Raw genomic sequence first — 21,176 nt, 5'->3', positions numbered from 1 at the left:
AGAATATCTATCATACTTATATTATTATTTTATCTAATAGAACTATTCTTGCAACTCATTTGTTTAACAATGGGTTTGTGATTTTGTTTTTTATATAATACGGAAAGTAGAATGGCATTGTTCTCATTCACTGCAAATAGTTCGCCACTAGCTATGATAAAGTACGTATTCATAGACTAGCATTGAGCTGATTCCTCTGCCAAGACAATACCGAAACCGAGTGGTTGATGCAAATACATGAATGATAATCAGTGAAAGTTGTGAAAGATTCAACTGATTTATTCTTGCTGAGTGTCTCATGTGAATGATTCCCGAGTTTCAGACAGATTTGTTGGAGCAAAAGATAACTGTTTTAACAAACCTGTCGTTTGTGCATCCACCTCAGCCAAACCCGAAAATAAAATCTTTGAGTTTTACGTCCTTCGCTTATGCTGGTTAGGCTAAATGAGACGGTGATTATTAGAAATGAATGAAATGGTGGAATGAAGAAAGTGGATGGAAACGGGAGAACCCCGAGAAAACCCACGAGCATGGTGTTTGTCCCCCACACAGTATACACGGCGAGAGCTGGGATCAAACCACGGAATCCAAGCACCGGAAATGAACGATCTACCACTGAACCATCGCGCCCCCTCGACCAAACCCAGTATAATACTTAGAAAACAACTGTTAGTTTTGTCTACGAGTTTGGTCTCCTACTCTACCTTAGTTTTCAAAGAGATGAAGAAAAATATTGACTGAAAGTAGAGTGTTCAACGAAATAACATAAATAAGACGAAACCTACCGAGAAATTCAGTCTCAATTTTATGTTCAAGTTCGATTTTTGTGCCATTTTTTGACAAGCATCAAAGACAATATCTAACGATTCGTGATATTTGTCGCATGCTTAATGATATCTAGTGAAAATTTTTAAATTCTTCTCTTTTGTTCATATTCTGTTATTATATTTTAACACATGTTTATATAATGAGGTGTATTAATTCAAGTCCAAATAAAAGCAAAGAGTTTGTAAAAGAAGTGCATATGACACGTATGTCAGCCAAACCACAAAAGTGAAGGAATAATTACAGCTAGTTCGATGCAAGTCAGAAAATCTTGTGACAAAACAATCATCACGATAATAAAGATTTTTGTAGAAATTCCATAAAGTTAAAAAAAATGTCGCTCATAAAATATGGTAAGCTTAATAAAGTAAACTTATTTGTGGAGTTACATAAGGAGACTTGTTATTTGCTACTACTCGTATCTATCTTGAAATATTTTTATACAGAAACCAATAAATAATGCCACGACAAGAGTATCCTTTTTAAGAGTATTCTTTAAGTATCATTTTTATTTCAAGTGTCTCATACTATGCAATTGTTCTGTCCTTACTGGTGATCGATCTTCTGCGAAATTGGATATTGTTATGTGGCCCGAGTTGATTGCCCCTGAGTAGTCCACGGTGTTTGACTATGTTCTGTGATTCCGTCTATGTGTTTCACTGGTTAAAATTTTGAGCGTTATTAAAACAGAGTCACCATGATGTTTGTTGTAGTATATAAAATATACTGAAATCGACTCGTCCTTCTCAGAGTTTTGTTTTGCTTGTCTTTTTGATTTGACTCTCTACAAATTTTCTTGCTACTTCTTTGTTGTCTGCCCATTTCTGCCGATCTCTTCACACATTATTAGCTTAGAACTATTCTTCATACAACAGTGAATGAAAAATCGACAGTATGATTTATTAACTCTGTTATAGAATATGATGATGATATGGAGCGGATTTTACCTCGTTTGGTGAGGATTTATAGTTGACACTTCAGGTATTTATTGTGGTTGATAAGTAGTAAAGGTCGGTGGGGTTTGACAAGAAAGACTAAATCAAGTGCGATAACTCCCCGTAATAGCCCTTCTTCACTATGTCTTGGGCTCCACCAGAGAATATACATGCTCTTGTAGCTTGTACAGTCTGACATGTTTTGAGAGTTATCCTTTTCATGGATTGTGTTTTAATTTAATAACAGTTAGTAGCATTTCTCTTCCTACGTGGCTTCGTAATAAATTGGCAAGTTGTACGTATTTGTTCGAAAATATGCGTACATCGGAGCATTAAGAACAACTTATATACATGAACATAAGGAAAATCTCGAATAGTGAATAATATCATTGAATATTAATTATTAATATCGAATATAAAGAATATGATATATATATATATATATATATATATATATATATATATATATATATATATATATATATATGTGTGTGTGTGTGTGTGTGTGTGTATACAGGGTGTTTCAGATAAAGCGTCCAGTGCTTATAAATCCGAAACGGCTGAGAATAAAAAGATGAAACAAAAACTGAGATAGGAAAATGTCATAGGGCACATCACATGGTGTTGTTGTGATGACCCCCAGGGCCCTTCTTCAAGGGGGCCCAGGGGCCAACTTCAAATTTTCAAATAGGAACATGTGTTGAATCATACCTCATTCAATAGTACTTGATAAACGAAACAACTTTTTTAGGAAACAATTTTCGATTTGGGCCACCGTTTTTAAATGGCCGCAAAAAGTGGGTCCTGTACCAGATGAAGCGAACAGTGCTTATAAATCCGAAAGGGCTGAAAAAAAGATAAAACAAAAACTGAGATAGGAAAATGTCATAGGGCACATCACATGGTGTTGTTGTGGATACCCCAGGGCCCTCTTTTAAGGGGCCCAGGGGCCAACTCCAAATTTTCAAATGGGAACACGTATTGAATCATACCTCATTCAATAGTACTTGAAAAACGAAACAACTTTTGTAGGAAACAATTTTCGATTTGGGCCACCGTTGTCAAAATGGCCGCAAAAAGTGGGTCCTGTATCAGATAAAACGTCCAGTGCTTATAGACCTAAATCAGAAACGGCTGAGAATAGAAAGATGAAACAAAAACTGAGATAGAAACAATGATAAAGCATATCAAGTGGTGTTGTTGTGGTGACCCTCAGGAAACTCCTTGAAGGGGGCCCAGGTGCCAACTTCAAACTGATACAGGACTTTTTGCGGCCATTCAGTTTCATTCATGTTAGGTTTTACTTTATTGAATAATCTTAATACTGCGTAAATATATTCAGAAAAACTATCATGGGATGTTTTATTTTTGTCAATAAGGCAAATGGTTCTCCAAGCTCGGAGGAGGCAGCGAAGGCCTTTCTTACTTTACTTTTTAGACTTTCGAATTACGTCAGAGTCTATAGCGACTCCTTTTTCATATGATAAAAATCGGCAGGACTTATTTTCAAATACGCTGGCATATATTTTCGTTGCTCCTCATCAGACCACTGATATGGAATAGAGCAAGTTTTGTACGCGTCAAGGAATTGAGATATGTCCTAATATAATTTCCCAGAAGGGGGGGGGAATGGTGGTAGAGGGTAATTTATTACTTACCGTTATTCCGGCCTTTTCTGAGTGTACTTCAATTTTTATATTAGGCGCTCTCCTTTTTACGGGAGAAATAAAAAAAATGATTTTCCAAACACTGCTTATCACACTTACTTTCCCTCCTAATAGAACTTCTATGTGCTGTTGGCTTCTTTGACATCCGGATAGAAGTAGCCGGATATATTATTGACCGTATCTGGACCAACAAAATATGAAAGGCGTATTCTGTTTTAATCACATTCTCATTAGCGCTGCTCATGATTTTTAATCATTCTACCGGAAGATTGATTTTAATCTTTTTAGTCTCTACAATTCTTTATCTACTGTTTTTCACTTGGTGCTTTTTTGTCAGTCGGTCTGTCCATCTGTTGGTCTGTCTGTCTACACCAGGAACGTAATGCCTTCTTAAGGAAATCATGTAACTTCCTTAGTTGTATATATATTTATACACATAATTTTTTGTTGTAGCAGGGTTTCCGACCACATATGGATTTCAAAACTATCTTGTATTTGTCAAGACAACTCTCTTCTATTTATTCATTATATATATTTTTTCACAACGTGCCGTCTAATTGAATTTCGCATTAGAAGTCCGTACGCCTGTCAAAATAACTTATTGTAATAACTTATTTTAAGTATACCTTGCAGTGTGAGATGGTCCAACAGAACATTCCATTTGGAACCATAGAGCTTGGGTAATACAACGTCATTCGCACAAGATTAACTTTCTCTGGCTGATACTTTCCATCTACCTTCTGTACTACGCACACATTTTTCGTAATTACGCGTATAATATAGGACCGTACATATCGTACTCTCACTAACTTAGGAGATAGTCCCGGTGGAGTTGGCAAATTTCTAATGAGGACAAAATCGTTTTCCTTTAAGGTATGGACCTTCCTATGTTTATCTAGTTTGACCTTTTGTTTCTACTGTTGTCTAATTAAGGCCTTTTTTGCCAACTTTCTTATGCGGCTAAGATTCCTCTTCACTAGTTCCCAGTACTAGTCTCATGGTGTCTCATGGGTTCGACATGGTGTCTCGAGTTCGATGCCTATCACAACCTTCCTACCAAACACCAGTTCAAAAGAGTGCATGGATGGTGTTCGGGTCTCGCAGTATTGTTAGCATAACAGGCGGCTCTAATGAATAGAGACCAATCCCGTTGAAAAGTAGACACATATTTGCACAAGTAGTTTGCCAGAGTGATTTTTTCTTTCCACTCGTGAATTTGTCCTAGGATGATAAGCTGTACTAAATTTCTGATTAATTCCTAATATGGACTTCACTTCTGCTAAAAACAATTGATCCAAGATCACTTAGGATATTGCGTGGGGGCCAAAATAACAGATTATATCATCAAATAGAAATGTCGCAACATTTTTGGCTGTTATAGTTGAACACCTTCCTAAGCATATCCAACTTTTCATCTATAGATTTTCCAAAGATAATCAAATCATCCATGTAGCATGCTATTATGTCAAATTTTATCCCTGCAAACACTTTGTCGACCAGTCTTTGGAATGCTGCTGGGGAAGTGGAAACTCCTTGAGGAACAACACTGACGACAAATAGCCTGGCACTACAAATGAGTGCAGTATCAATTTATCCTCTTCTCTTAACGCGATTTAAAAAAAAAAAAACTTCTGGGGTCGCACGAGATTACGAAATGAATATTTGTGAATAAATATATTAAGTCGTTAATTAACGGGAAAGGGTAGTAGTCAAGAAAATTATAACATTCAATTTACGAAAATAGACTACGAGCCTCTTAGAATTATCTCGTTTATTAATTAAAATGACAGGAGACCTATAAGGAGATCTACAAGGAAAAATAATGTTCTGTTTAAGCAACTTATCTATTTCTTCCTTCTTGACCTTCTTAGTCTCTAAAGTCTCTCTATAGGGAGGTGAAGATACAGTGATATTCGAAATCAATTCTATGCTATGTTCATATTCATGCGTTAGCGTCATATCTTCTATAGTCCATGCCATAAGGTCTTGAAATTAATTTAATAGTTTTACTTTCTCCCTATCTTCAGGGGTAAGGTCTGGAGAAATGTCAATTTCCTTCGCCTTATCATGCTGTATTTTCGATTTCGTTTCTTCAACTTTCCCAGAGAAAAATGGGGTGACTGTTACAATGTTCACTCTAGCTTCTCATACACGAATACATTCCTCTAAATGTCCTACAATTTGGGACTCGGGAATACTTACATCCCTTTGGCTAAGATTAAACATTGGAATTTTAGCAAACCCTGTCTGTATATTGTGTGTGATATTAAACATTTATGGGATTTATGTAAGACACAATTCGGTTCTACATAATAGGCTCCAACAATGGGGTTGCAGACGAAAAATTTTATTAAACAGATCTTTCCATCCGGCATTTGCATACATTCTGCAGATCTAAATAGATTCCGCGATGATTGACTTTCAATGCAATTGATTCTCAAAATAGAACATTCACTCTCCAAGTGCTGAATAGGGGAAGCGCTTTCAAAACCAGAGCCTGAATTAGTGGGCACTAAACAACTTCGGTTCGTGTTAGATTCAGTACTTGGGTCAGATGTTGGAAAAACATTTCCGTTTATCCTAGGGTTACCATTCTTATTATATAATTGAACATGTGGCAGATTCAGTGCACTATGTTCCCTTCGGTTTTGCAAAACTAAACATTAAATTTCATGTTTGGCTTCTTATGATTACCGTTAATGATGATAGATTCTAACCCTATAAAGTAGGTATAACGCTGAATAAAATCTATTCCTAAAGCCATCCTTTCATTCAATTGAGCTTGTTTAACTAAAGCTAAACTTGACCATAGTCGGCAAGATCGTCTACCGTAGGTTCCTGCCTGAAAACTTAACCGAACCGCAGGAAGTGGTTGAGTTTATTTATCACCTAATGTTCGTAAACGGATTGTAGCACGCAATCGCTTAGCTATAGGAAAATTTAACGAAATCATCTCTTCGGTCAGCACTGAGATTTAAGACCCCATGTCTAGCAAAGCATTACCTTTTTTATTAAAAATCCTAATGGGAATTGTAGACAATCTTTGATCACATAAATTGGTTCGAGCTCTTCTAACTTCAATAGTTTCACCATCTCTCCCTATTTCACGTTTACACGTTCATATTCTTTTAAGATGAGGAGTGTCTTCGACACTAATGTAAGATTTTGAATGATGGATTTTTTTGTTTTCCAGTTTTTTTTCTTAATGTCCTTGCGAGACTCAGTATAAATGTCAACTAAATGCAATAACCGTAATACATGAATGGCTTGATCTATGGTTTATACATCCTTTAATACTAAGGCCTGAACATAATTTAAAGGCAACGCCTTATACAATAAGCGCAATAACTCTCTTTCTCCAATCTCAGGTATTACAAATTTCCAGTCCGTTTTTTAAGTATAAACGAAATTATCGGGTTTTAAACGAGGAGGTAATCATTTTCTTTTCAGTTTTTGTTCCAGCTGACCATTATATAGGTCACCAGGAAATACTTGAGAAAACGTGTCTTTTAATTCTTGAAAATGCAATTGTTGAATAACTTCTCTATAACCAATTAAGAGCCGCATTTTCGACACAAGCTGCCAAATAAATACTTTGTTCCCGTTCAGCCCAAACACAATCACGAGCTTCGGTTTGGTATTTATCAAGAAACATAGTGATAGATTCTTTAGAACTTCCTTTGAATTTTGACAATTTCATTATTGGTATATTAGCTACTTGATCTAAAGTAACTTCCTTTGCACTTGATACTTCAGTATTCTGTCTGTCGTCTAATTGAGATTCTTCAGAAGGGTGTGAATTATGATCTATTGCCTTATTCTTATTTAAAGTTAATAAACTTTCATATGGAGTGTTCACATTATGGCAGTCTAAAATTTCTTGTCTAATATTCTTATATAACGATAGTGCAAATTGTGCATTATCAGCAGTGGGGGGAGTATTTCACCTGAGGAGGGCGAGAAGCAACTTGAGCATATTTAGGAAAACTTAGATTTTCCTTACAATGTATTTCATTTATAAACTCTATGAGTTATTCGTCTGAATCATACGAAAAAGGACTTGGAACGAATACGTCACGTTTCTCACTCTTCTTTCCTGATAAGGTTCCTTCGTTGCCCACTGTCTAATTTCATCATCTGAATCACGTTTACTTGATTCGGGTAGCGAGACTTCTGGCAGTTTACCTTTCAATTGTTTTCCTACTTGGGGGGGGGGGTAAAGCGAATGGAAAATAAACTTCCTCATCCTCCACCACGTCCGAATCAACAATATGTTTCTTTTCTTCTTTCTTTAAAGTGTTGAAGCTAATTTTGGTCAAACTCAAAATCGCTTGTCATAACACCGGAGGTTCTTCGGAAGAACAAGCTGCACCTTCATATGAGGGGTCAGCCAATCTTTCCTGCTTAAGGAAAATCGTACTTCTCGCTACCATCGGTATACCGTGTACAATCTAAAGGAGTCAAGGGTGGTATTTTACTAGAAGCTTCTTCAAACTTCGCCAAATTTTCTCTATAAAGCGTTTGCGTTATCTGCTGCCTATCCATGCAATCTGGTAAACTATACTGATGAGGATAGTCTAAAAGCGGTTCGCCTACTTTATGACATGACTTGACTAACTGCCTTGTTGCACAGACGAGTATGTTGTTATCTTTCTAACTCGACAGAATTGAGAACGTAACGCCTTCGTGAGAGCTTCTACCTGAGCAAGAGTTTTACCCGATTATGCAATATACCAATGATGAAGCTTTGGCGGAGATTTCTTAAATTTCAAAAAGGGGAACCAATGGAAAGACATCGAATTACTTCTTTAAAACATTGTTTCCAATGTTCAAAAAATATTGATATTAGAGATGGGGGGTTATTTCAACATGAATATTATAATCAATGACTAATTGCCATAAGAATCCATAACAACTTAAATAATCATTAGCATTGACCATAACTTCGAAACTTTAAATTAGGGATGTCACAGAAGCACCGGACAATTTTTCCACCCTAAAAATGAAAAGGTAGAAAAGAAAATGGACAAGCCCCCATTTGTGACGATTATTCTCACAAACTATTTTCAACTCTATTTTCAACTTACTCGTTGTTCATATATATTTGGGGAACGCTAACACTTAGCGCTTCTCACAAGAGAAAAATATTAGTAAACACCAAGCGTTACTTGGAAATAATGGGAACTTAAGTCTAGGGGTTGAATAAATTGTCTTGTTAATACTAATTGGATTTTATTTTGGTGATTAACTAAGCAACATACAGCTCATAACTATGATTGTTATTGAGCATTCACTATATTATTTTGGTTACTATCAACTTTATTATTTACTATCAATATTTCTCTGAGGATAGACGGCGAAATGCAATTACACGACTGTTATTCTTAATCATGAGAGCCTTCTTGTAGGGAGACAAAAACATAGTTGAATCTGATATGACATCCCCAATACAAGAGAATGGTTCTATAAGAATCTTTGTTACGTACCTTGGTGAATTCTCGTAAAGCTGAGTGAGTCGTTACTCCAATGGTCGTCGCACTGACTGTCAAACACCTGAGGGCTGACTCTCGAATCACCGAGAGCAGGGACTCCTAAGACTTTTAAATTATATCCTGTCATACCCAAATCTTGTGGTAATCAGACCATAATTTGCGTCAGATTGCTAAATATGGTAACCTATTGCCATTTTACCCTTCTCATTGGTTCTCACCAACTGTCGCACGCAGGACACGATACAGATGGCACATATGCACGTGTACAATATCCGACGCAAGATTCAGTGTCACCTTCCAAGCATCCGTATGCACTGAGTAAATTACCTTTATTACTGAGTAGTTGCAGTCAAAGTTCAATATCAAATATCCTGTTTGGGTATTGTTAACTATCTTTAGTGAGTAAGCTTCCTATAACATTGCCTCGTTGTGATAATATCAATTGCCTTCATCGTTTGCACATTTCCATTCTCTTGTTGCTAACTCTAAGCATACCAAGAGAACAAAATTGTCTGAATAAAACAATAATTCAATTTTACTCAATTAAGGGCAACAGATATGCATATTTTTATCACCACAATACCACTCAACGTTTCAATCTTTCTCATTTAGACTGAGAAAGCGCAATAGGCCATCGAATTTCCGCCCAACAACAAGTTTATTGTCTTGAGTGACAGCTGAAACCATGATTGTTTTAAGAGTTGGGATTTGCACTTTTTGATGTAAATTTTAGACTTTCACTCAAACTACTGTTTATTCCCAATGTGCCGAGAATTTGCTGCACGAAATAGTATATATATATATATATATATATATATATATATATATATATATATATATATATATATATATTGTAGCAGCACTCGATTTTCGAGTAAATCGATTTGTATATTTTGATTCTATGTTAATGTTTATGTCATAAAAATCATTTATTAAGGTTACGGAAATTAAATGTTGAGTATGAGAGTATAAAGCAAGCTGCACAATGTTGCTAATGTTTGTGTCAGCAGTTTGTTGTAAATAAATGTGAATAAGAATGTCTTCGTTGAGAGTCTGGCAATGTAGGAAGGAAATGTTGACAATGTGTCTATCCTCACATTAGCCAGATTCTATACATTGTATAAAGTGAATCTGTAAGATTTCACGAATTTCACGAAATTACGGATGTGCGGAGAATTGCTTAGAATCGGGAAATCAGAGCATGTCGAGGATTGTAATTTTGAGTCTTGACACATGGAAGGAATTTGTCTCTCCATGTGAAAACGGTGTCGCACGTGCTGCAAGCAGACGACAAGCAGACGACAAGCAGACGACGGAGGTTGGACAAAGCTCAACAAAACCAGAGGACGAGAGAGGTTTAGAATGAAGTCCTGGAAGTCCATAGAGGAATCCTCAGGGTGCAGTTGATCGAGTCTATGATCAAGTTTTAGTGATTAGTCTTTGGTTCGAGTTCTTGGAGAACCAAGCTTCATCAGGAGTCAGCCTGATGACAGGAGATATATTTTATATACCACATCATTCTAACAACGTAGAACATCACACCAAGAGTAGCAATTGAGAGGAGCCATATCTCAATGCTCGTTTTCGTCTTTCAACAGTAAGGAGATTCAGCATAAAGGAGCCGAGTTCAACGCCAGAGCAACGAGGGAATTACACCAGAGAATCCAGGTATGTGTTGCACCGACTCAGGGCTCAAAGGCTCAATACTTGACCGTTTCTATACCCGTCTGGCAAATTACTCTTAATATCCGTCATTACTAGTGTTCTGATATCTTACAGTAAACTCATAAGTCAAAGAAATACAGTGATATTAAATTAATGAAGTGGACGTATCTTTATTTGATTTATCCCCAATAAGAAACCTCTCGCAAATGAATATCAAATTTTATCCCACTCATTCTAGATGGTGAGTGGAAGGCATCCAGTTGCACTCAACTTTGCATCCCCAACTAGGCACTGAGTGGCTGGGTTGTCAATATATATATATATATGAAATTTTTGTCTGTTATTTGTATGTCATTTCAGCATCATATCAAACTCAAATTTTTACAGAAATTGAAAACAACATTAAAACTAGTTATGATTTTTTTTTAAAAAAAATATAGAGTGGTTATGTATTTTCGTGGCGCTGGTATTTGCGAGAGACAATGTTTCGATCTAGGAACAAGCTAGGGCATTAAAGCAAACAAAATACGAGATGTTTCCTGTTTAGCAAGGGCAAAACAAAAATTAATGTTTAATTAACTAGCATTAACAGAATATAAGTGATTAGAAACATAGTGGATATTAATAAACAGTATGTGGTTCAAACTATGTATGTCTGCTTTATCATGCTATTATATTCAAAAATGATATTGATAAACGTTACTCAGAAGGTTAAGATTTCAGGACATGTGCCAAAAAACAATGTTTTATCTTTGAAATAGGTATCTCATTTTCTTACAGAGTGTGAGACACCGGTTTCTCAGAATGCGATTCATAAAAATCAATGTATCCAGTTAAAAAATAATTTATCACTGTCATTGGGAAGTAGCCACGAACAAATCAAGGTGAAGTTTGTTTTCTCCATTATGATTTCAATAGTTTTTCTTCTGTTTGAGCGGCCTCTGTCAAGAAAGCCAGTAAATCAGCAGTACTACTTGAATCTTATGGATAAGCTTACAAAATGGAATACGAAAAAGCGTTACAATCGAAATGAAACATTGTTGATGTTAACACACATTTTGCAATAAATAATACTTTTGCCAGAGATGTTGTTTGTAATCCAGATTTTATGATTATCTCTTCTATCGGTATTTGGTAACACATGGAAACCATGCTGCAAACATGAAGAAGGATACAACAATGAAAACCCATTACATAAGAAAATTACTTAGAAAATATGTTATACTCATGAAATTTAAACATCACCACCAGATGTGGAAATGGCGTTGAATTAACTTTGATTTGTGCAATTCGTCAATGTGTATGTGTATTCCATCCAACATTTATGAGAATATATTTCCTGTTAGCAAAGTGCTTCCGTCGAAACAGAATATAGTAGATACTGCTAAAATAGGTTAATAAAAGAATTAATCTAGAACTCAAACTCTACCGTTGTTTCAAATATCAGACATGATCCTCTGCCGTCACTACCGTTATCAGGAACTATTATATTTACCTAACATTACTTTATGTTTCCACTGCTATTTAAAAATATAAGTACTAGAGGTGTACAGTTGAGGTCAGTAGCCGCGTGTCTCTAAAAACATTACGAGTCTCAAAAACGTTCTGGTTGTCATACGCCAAATAATTTTGTAGATACTTCTGTTTTGTCATGAAATTATGTGACACCCTTTATTTGTTGCCTTTAGCGTTCAGGAAATTTCTCGTAATGTGAGTAATTTCTGCACAGTTGACCGACTACCTTACCTTAACCAATGCTCGATCACGAGCAGTGTCACCCTTGTATGAGTAGGCAGTGAATGCTCATAACACTGACTTTTACAATTTGTATAAGGATCTACATAAAATGGATTGGTGTCAGATATATCAATATGAGAACCCGAATGATTCATTAAATTATTTTTATAAGAAACTTGATGCTGTAATTAATAAGAATGTTTCTAAACGGAAAATAAATAAAAGATCTTATCCATGTTGGTTTACAGCTGAGATTATAAATCTTATAATACAGAAAGAATATTTTAGAAGAAAAAGGAATCATTCCAATTTTAATTTCCTCAAATTTGTTGAATTACGCAAAAAGTTGAAAGGTATGATAAGTAGATCTTACAAATTATACATTAGTAAGGTAGAGAATAATATAATTGAGAATCCAAAAACATTTTGGAGTTTCATAAATAATAAAAAGAGGGATAACAGGAAACAGAATCAGATGACTTGTGAAGGTAAATTGCTTAATTCCAGTAAAGAAATAGTGGATTCTTTTGCAGATTATTTTAAGTGTGCTTATTCCTCGGATTGCTCTTCTTATACAATTTCTGAACCGAGTTATCAAGAAACAACCCACTGTTTAAATATTTCTACTATCACTGTAAAAGATTACGAGATATCTGTAAAAAAATTAAAACCAAGTAAAGTGAGTGGTTATGATGAAATACCTACTTATATATTTAAAGCATGTGGGGAAGTTCTTCGTGTTCCTCTTTTATATATATACAATAGCATCTTGAAATCTCAAATATTTCCAGATATTTGGAAAATTAGTAAACTTGTACCTATTTTCAAGTTGGGCAATCCATGTGAAGTAAAAAATTATCGGCCGATTTCACTTATATCTGTTCCTACGAAAATATTTGAGCCAATTTTATACCAAAAAATTTTTGAGCACGTTAAATCTTATATATCAACTTATCAACATGTACTGTTATCCGAAAAGATGTACTGTTACTAACTTGGTCACATTTACTCAATTTATATCTGATTCTTTCAATGATGGCTACTCTGTGGACGCAATATACACTGATTTTGCTAAAGCATTTGATAAATTGGATCATACCATTTTGCTTCAGAAGTTGTCTAATTTTAGTTTTTCTTACGAATTACTAAAATTAATTTCTTCTTATTTAAGCAACCGGAAGCACTTTGTAGTATATAAGCAATTACACTCTTTTATGTTCAATGTAAATTCAGGTGTACCACAGGGATCCAATTTGGGACCATTGTTTTTTTTTCTATTTACAAATGACTTACCACGTGTTATTAACTTCTCAAAATGTCTTTTCTTCGCTGACGACCTTAAAATTTATAAGAAGATAACTAATCAACTCGATTGTATTGAGCTACAACACGATATAGATAGTTGTTACATATGGTCGCTGCAAAATACACTTAATTTTAATATAAAGAAATGCTTAGTCTGTACATTTTCAAGACAATATACTCCATACATCCATGAATATGTTATGAATCGTGAAACATTAACCAGAGTAAATTTTACTAAAGATCTGGGTGTATGGCTAAACAACAAACTTACATATGAATTACACATTGAAAAAATAGTTAATGAATCTTATAAGGCACTTGGTTTTGTTCTACGAAATTCTAAAATTTTAAATAATATTCAAACTGCATTCAAGCTATTTAATAGCTATGTAAGAAGCAGACTAGAGTACGCAAGCGTGGTATGGAATCCTTTTTATCACTGTTATATTAAGAAAATTGAAAGAATTCAAATTAAATTTTGCGACATATGTACTACAAGAAATATAGAAGATCTTCATATGAAGAAAATATTTCTTATGATAATTTGGTTAATGAATTTACTTGTGACACATTAGAATTAAGGAGAGAAATAGCAGATCATTTATTTTTGTATAAAATTGTAAATGGCCTTCTGGAATGTGATGAGTGTTTACAACTATTGAACATCAATGTTAAAATGAAGGCGTTACGTAATCGGCAACCATTCTATTGTAAGAAATCTAATTCAGTGTCTCATCAAAACTCACCAGTTATAAGACTCTCCAGGAAACATAATAATGCCATTAAAGGAAAAAATGAAATCGATTTTGCAATGACAATGAAGGTATTTTTGGCGAATTTAAGGGAGAATTTAAGTACATGAAATAATGGTACTGGTAATTATGATTAACACCAAGTATTACTAAATTTAGGAATTATTTTGAAATATTGAATTTATATTGCCTTAAAGAGATTATTGTTGTGTAATTTTATGTATATATGTTTTTGTTTTGCTTCGATTTATTGTGTTATTTTATTCCTTAAGTCTTTTCTTTTCTTATTTCTGTTATTGGTATATTCTTCTTCACAGTATGCAGTGGCTGTAATGTTGTGCAATGGTTAACAATTATCATGTAATTGCAAATATTTATATTATATTAATTATTTGTACAATGTAATTTCGAATATGTATATTATATATTGATTATTTGTACAATGTGATAGCTTATGTATGTTGTGATGTACGTTCGTAAATCTGCATATTACTAATTACATAGTTATAATGGCAATTGTAATTGGAGCTCAAGCTCTGTTATTGGTGATAGATAATAATAAAATAAAATAAAATAAAAATAAAAATAAACACGACATATCAAGAAGTTATATATTTTCATGATTGACTGCAACAGCACAGTATAACAAAACGCTTTCAATTGATCATTAGAGTGTAATTCCAATAACATATTTTGTTACTATTAGGAACGGCCCACATTAAACTTTATGCATGACCCGTTTTAATGTTTATAGATTTCTATCGTGGTTCGCGTCACAAAATAAATCTCCTCATCATCCATGCAATTAAACAGTACTTGTCTGTGCAACCACAAGCACATTTTTGCAGCTCACGGCCCTATGAAGTGACTAGGAAATCGGAAGTATGAGTAAATTTTAAAAAATAATTTAAAAGATGTTTGTCATCTTAATATTAACAATACTACCATATGTTCAAAAATGTGTTTCAAACGATGCAGTATTTATTCTTTGCAAAAAATCTAAATTCTCTTCTGCTTTTACGATTCTTTTATTTCGAAGTGAGTTGATAAAATAGAAATGTCCCATATGCTAAATATGTTTAAAACTTCATTTCAGACGTTTCAAACACTTTGCCACACTGTAATCTCTTTTGGAAGCAGAATTTTCGAAAATGCTGGGGCATGTCCACATGATGACATCGTTAAGTAAAAAGTTATATACTTAGTTTCACCTCCTTGGATTGGAAGATATTTAATTTTCGCCGTATATATTAACTCCTCCACCCTCTTAGGATACACATTTTAATGAAACTGACATGATTAAGAAATGGCTTCAGCCAAGTGATAACTATGTTCTAAAATTATCAATCATTTTTTATGAGATGAGAGGGAAGTGGAATTTCCTAGTACGCTGAGTTGCGTGTCTACTTGGTTTTTATATTAAATCTCATCTTCATACATGAACGATTTGAAAGATACTGTATTTTTAGCAAATATTTTAGACCTTGACCGATACCCTTAGGATACGCATTTCAGTGAAAGTGATATGATGAAACCATGCTCTAGAGTAGTTCTAAATATCTTCAGTAATTCTCCTCGAAGATTCTATGATGATGAGACAGCGAACGCCGATTTGAATGTCTAGAAATAACTAAATTAATTCCTCCCTCCTTCTGCTTAAAAGGAAAATTTCGAAAACTCTGAAATACGTATTCCATTCTTTTTAGTTCAGAGTTGGTTTACGAAATTTCACATTACGAATTTAAGCGAACTTCACATTTCATGACATATTCTGAATAAATAGTGGTAAATTTTAATATTATAGAATTCGTGTCTTTTCTCCATCTTTAAGAGGGAAATTTCCGGAACCATACGTTCCATTATTTATAGTTAAGAAATCAAAGCCAAATTTCACACCTCAAACGTAAGCAAATGCAGAAATAATAATAGATAGACACTATTCTCCATTCTCATCTTAGGAGAGAATTTTCGGAAAACCTAAACATGTATTGGTTCGTTTCAAATTCAGTTTAGTTTTGAAATTTCACGTCTCCAATATAAAGAATTCTTACATTTATCAAGAGGGTGTTATGGTGGCAGTAGAAAATAAGAATGGGAAGGTAGTCAGCGAGAGAAATGAGGTCATAGGAAGGAGCAAAGAATACGTTGAAGACTTATATGAGAGTAGGGATAGACAGTGTAGCATAAATGTTGAAGTAGAAAATGAAGTAGGTGAGGATGATAAAGGATTTAATATTCTTAGGGATGAGTTTGAAAAGGCTATATCCGAGATTAGAAATGGAAAGGCAACCGGAATAGATAACATGCCAATCGAATTAATTAAAAATTTAGGAAACAAGGGAAAGAAAGAATTGTTCCGATTATGCAATGAAATATATATAACAGGAGAATGGCCAAAACACTTTCTGAAAACGATCATGATACCGATGGCTAAGAAATCGAATCCAAAGAGATGTGAGGATTATAGAACTATTAGTCTCATATCTCATGCAGCTAAAATTCTGCTCCTAATACTGAACAGAAGGTTATATGAAAGAACAAATAAAGAAGTTGAGGAGGAGCAGTTCTGGTTCACAAGAGAAAAGGCACAAGAGATGCAATTGGATTATTAAGGACTATCGGTGAAAGATTTATAGAAAAAAGGAAAGAGGTGTATGTTATATTTATTGATCTAGAAAAGGTTTTCGACCGCGTGAATTGGGAATTGTTTTTGGGACTTCTATCGAAGATATGGTTGGACTGGAAAGGTAGAAGACTAATAAGAAACTTATACATGAACCAACAAGTAAGTGTTAGGATAGGGGAAGAACTGACGGTAGAGAGTGCAATTGGAAGGGGAGTTCAACAAGGATGTTGCCTCTCGCCAACACTATTTAATGTCTATCTTGAAGAGATAGTGAAAAAGAGTTTACATGATGAAGATGGCATTTCGGTAGGAGGTAGAATGATTAAATGCATACGTTTTGCAGACGCTATGGCGCTTGTTGCAGAATCTGAAAAGAAATTCAATAAAATGTTGGAAAAAATGAGAATGGGCTTTGAAGAATATGGAATGAAAATAAATGTTAGAAAGACAAAAGCCATGGTGATTGGAACGAAGGGGTCTATGTCAAATATAAAAGTAGGAGGGAAGAAAATAGAACAAGTGAATAGTTTTCGATATCTGTGTAGTATTTTTAGTAATAACATGAAGTGCGAACTTGAAATAAAAGCAAGGATAGGAATGGCGAAAGAAGCCTTTAGGAGGAAGAAAAGTCTGTTTTGTGGTACCTTGAATAAAGAGTTGAAAATAAGACTCATAAAATCCTTCGTGTGGAGTGTTGTACTGTATGGGGCGGAAACGTGGGCATTACGGAAAGGTGATGAAAATCGACTGGAAGCCTTCGAAATGTGGGCAAAAGAATGGAAAGAATTAGTTGGGTCGAGCGGAAACCGAATGAGAGAGTATTAGAAATAGTGGGTGAGTAAAGAACACTTTTCGATAATATTAGGAAGAGGAAGAGAAACTGGTTGAAACATTGCCTAAGAAGAGATTGTATCATGACGGACATCGTATAGGGTATGGTGGCGTGAAAGAGAGGGAGGGGCAAAAGAGACTACAATTAGTGGATTATATAAAAAAAGAAGGATCATACGCAAAGACGAAGAGGTTAGCGGAGGACCGTGGAGCATGGAAGCTTCTCAGCTGTGGCAAGTGACCTGCCAATAAAGGCAGAATACCTATGATGATGACATTTATAATTTTTTAAAAATAAATAAATTAATATACAGTTGAAAAATTAATGTTATACGAATTACTCCTTTCTTGTTTAGGTGCGGGATTTTCAGAAACTGTGAGAAATATTTCAGTTATTTTTAATGGTTAGTTTATATGTCTAGTTTCATCTTCCTTACCTCAGGGATTAGCAAGATACACTATGCTATTTACGCCCCTAAGGATACATATTTCCAAAAATCCTTCTTTATCCCTTGCTTTCGTCAAAAAGAGTATTCTTGCTAATTATAGCATTATGGCTTGGTCGATAATGAGTAACTCACTTATATTCTCTTATATACAGAATAGGTTATTATTATTGTTATTATTTTTGTTGCTATTACTGATGATTTGAGAATACAATGCTGCAACTAAAATTGCAGAAATGGCCAAAGACATCGCGAATGATGTAGGCGTGAAATATGTAGGGTTTAAGAATGTCGGCACTTGTTAAAAATGTTGGAACAATTGCCCTAGAGGATCCCAAAACTTTAATTTAGAAAACACAGCGTCTTGTATCATTTCTTACTTTATAACACTACAACGAATACTCTATAAGAACATTGTACTTCTGTTAAATTACCTCGCTGAACAGAACTAAATGAGCACCGAATGCTAACATGAAATGGAGGATTAACACAAGTAGATCCGCTTTTTCTTGAGTTAACGAAACATTAAGTATAATACCGAAGTAGCATTATAGATAAAGTGAGACTGTAGAAAAAATGAACCTTTCCTCTAACAGTTAAAAGAATAACAGAACATAGGCCCGATAATAATAATAATAATAATAATAATAATAATAATATTTCAATTTCTTCAAAAATAGATAGAGGAAACTGCAGTCTGGTAATAGTTATAAGGAACCAGATTAAAACATATTAGCTTTTCTCAACCCACTGAGGAAGAGAGAAGTTGAAAGTAAGAGATGAAAGATAAGAAAGGAATATTGAGAAGAAAAATGCAGTTGGTCGATGATTTAAAAAATGGTATCAAATATTGGGAATAAAAAGAGGAAGCTGAAGACCGAGAAAGGTGAAAGAAGAATTTCCAGACCAGAACCTAAGAAAGCACACAATAACACTCACATCTCCCATTAGTCCCAGTAAGAATACTTAATAATAATAATAATAATAATAATAATAATAATAATAATAATAATAATAATTATTATTATTATTATTATTATTATTATTATTATTATTATTATTATTATTATAGACCACGATAGCTGCTGCGACTAAGTTACTGCGCACGATAGCTCTTGAAAGAAAGCAAATTTTTATTTTATTTTATATATTTTTTTTATTTTTTTGCAAACTATGGGTAGAGTAATTATTTCAGAGGAGCTAGTTTATTGAAGTGATCCATAAACCGAAAGTGGAAGAAATCAACCTTTTCCAAATTTTAACGTTAAACACTATAAAACAAAAACGGTTTTAAGCATTCCAAGAATATTTTACATCTCCTTTCGTACCAACCGAAAGTGGTAGAAATAAACCATTTCCGGTTTTACGTTGAACACTATAAAGCAAAATCGATAAATAGTTACGAGCGGCTTTCTGTAATGGCAAATCCTTTAGAGTGGAACTGACATGAGCTTACCGAGAAATAAATTACCACACGCAAATCAAGCCCAAAACTTGGCCAAACTCGACCAGAAAATGTAGAGATCTTAATTTGGTTGAGGGCTGCCCACCACCGAATTTTGTTCCGATTCGCCAATAGTTATCAAGAAAATGCTGCTGGCTAATTAACCCTAGATGGGTAGACTTCATAAATATCACGTAAAGGGTAGATATGCGAAAAATTTACGTATTTTTCGTTTGCTGTTTTGTTTTGAGCTTACGCAAGTCAAATTTAATACAATACTTTCAAATATGCTGAATGTATTATAGAAATGAACAACTGCAAAATAAATTATATTTAGAGTACAATACATAAAATACACAATAAAATACACATTTTTAGAATAGCAGAAACTAGATAATCGTGAACATGGGGCTTCCAGTCCAGTCTCTTTTACATCTTCACTTTAATACTGCACTTACAGCATACTTTCTCTAAAATTGCAAGTATATCATTCTTGCACAAGAAAACGTATTCACAATTTTACAATAGCAAATACTTCACATCATTGAATTCTACGGGAAATTCTTTTTTGTTTTTCTTGATTATACCCACTGTAGTCAGCTTATGGTCACGAAGGAGAGACTCTGCCAATGGTACAGTGGTGAACCAATTGTCGGTTTTAATATTTCTATCAGTTTTGTTCACTGGTGATACCAAGTTACAACGGTATGTTGTATAGCGTTGTACTGTTGTACTATTATTTACCTGTACCGGTATTAAAAAGACGATCAGAGATGCGACAACTGAGCATATTTTGTAGAGTAAAGAAAAAGAAAATTGTAAAGATCATTATTGCTCTTTAATTACTGTAATTGGATATATAAATACGAGAGGTTGTTAAGTGAAAGATGTAAGTGAGAGATGTATGAAAGTCCTCTGAAGAATTGATGTACAAGAAACTAACGGTTTGTAAATAAATAATATTTACGATTCAATGTTCTGTTATAAATATTGTGGCTCAAGAGATATTTATTAAAAACCAGTGGTGTTACAAAGTTCTTGACAAAATATTCTCCAGCAGGTTCGTTAGCAGGCACCGTCCCTTTGCCCAGATATGGAATGGCGTTCACCAGGTAGTTTGTAGCATTCACACATTGCAACTATTTTAAGTCCGTATTTGTCTGGCTTAGATGGAAAATACATTTTGAAGGGGCACCGGTCATGGAATCCAATGAGCTGTTCGTCAATATTAAGGAAAGAACTGGATCAGTACATTTTCTTGCAGTTTTCAATAAATATTTGGAAGATTTCTGACATAGGAGCGAATGTTGTGAGTTTTCTCCGCTCGTTTCGGGTACGTTTTGCATCAAATCGCAGTGTGTTGATCAAAAAATTGAATCTTCTTTCAGACATGGTTGACCTATATCGTGAGCCGCAATATGAACAATTGAACAGCAGTTCACTTGACAGGT

This window comes from Thermobia domestica, chromosome 7 (assembly GCF_964235325.1).
Source record: "Thermobia domestica chromosome 7, izTheDome1.hap1.1, whole genome shotgun sequence".
NCBI classification, from domain to species: Eukaryota; Metazoa; Arthropoda; class Insecta; order Zygentoma; family Lepismatidae; genus Thermobia; species Thermobia domestica.
Note: the sequence above shows the minus strand (reverse complement) of the source record.